The sequence below is a fragment of the Etheostoma cragini genome, chromosome 14 (assembly GCF_013103735.1).
Source record: "Etheostoma cragini isolate CJK2018 chromosome 14, CSU_Ecrag_1.0, whole genome shotgun sequence".
Classification (NCBI taxonomy): Eukaryota; Metazoa; Chordata; class Actinopteri; order Perciformes; family Percidae; genus Etheostoma; species Etheostoma cragini.
This window is the reverse complement of record NC_048420.1, coordinates 25,107,429-25,108,517: the sequence shown is the minus strand read 5'-3', so window position 1 is coordinate 25,108,517 and position 1,089 is coordinate 25,107,429.

Here is a 1,089-nt window from a genome sequence, read left to right as displayed (position 1 = left end):
CTTCCTATCTCTGATTATCTGTCATGGCCGCCGTGCCTTCCTATCTCTGATTATCTGTCATGGCCGCCGTGCCTTCCTTATCCATCATCAATCTGTTCATCAGCTTGGATCAATGTTGGTGCTGTTTTTTTTCAGGTAGATCGACTAAAAGTAAGTGCCATTTGTTGTTATTGGCCGCCGTGCCATCTCTCTCTCTCTCTCTCTCTCTCTCTCTCTCTCTCTCTCTCTAACATTGTCTTATTTCATCCTGTGTTGTGTTTGGCCGCCGTGCCTTCCTGTTTCTGATTATCTCTCTCACATAGGGCTGGGCGGTATATCTACAGATGCTCTACAATTCCACATTTTGCTCTACAATTAATTGGCTCAGAAATATTTGATTAACAACATAATTGTGTCTTTCAGTCAAATGAAAGTTAAGAATAAATCCCAGGAAACGTCTTTTGGTAATATCTCTGTCATGTGACCCAGATAATGTAAACAGAGCATGTCCACTGGCATGAGTCAGGTGCAGCTCAGACAGTTTCAAGCTGCTGCTGCTAGCATAGCTTAAGCACATGGGTCTGATCATCACGTATATAATTACAATTCGGTACATCTAAACAAAACCAACAATTACCATTAACAGTAACTTAACAAATGTTAACTACCCAGTTATTTATTAAATGAGAAGCAATGAAGGATGTTCACTACAGTGTCATCATTTATGGAAGCATTACTGTTTTAACAAAAACAATCTGAGATTAAAAGCAACAAACTACATGACTCTACCACGTGAAGGGGCGTTGGTGGATCTTTGACATTAGAAAGTGGATTTAACTAGGAAACACGTTGAGCGTGTTGACTGGAATCAAACAGGGAAAACCTGTCTTCAATCATAGTTGGACCAGTCTTTAAACAAAAACATTGTTGACATTGCTTTGATTTACAACTGAACATTAAGGCCATGTTTTAGATAATATAATTCTAAATTTAGAGAATTAAGTATTACAATTCTGCCGAAAATTCCTCAGATACATTGGGCGTTTCTCAATATGTGTTCTTCTATGGACTTGTGTTCTTGTGTTCTTGTGAAACGTCATGTTTGGTGGC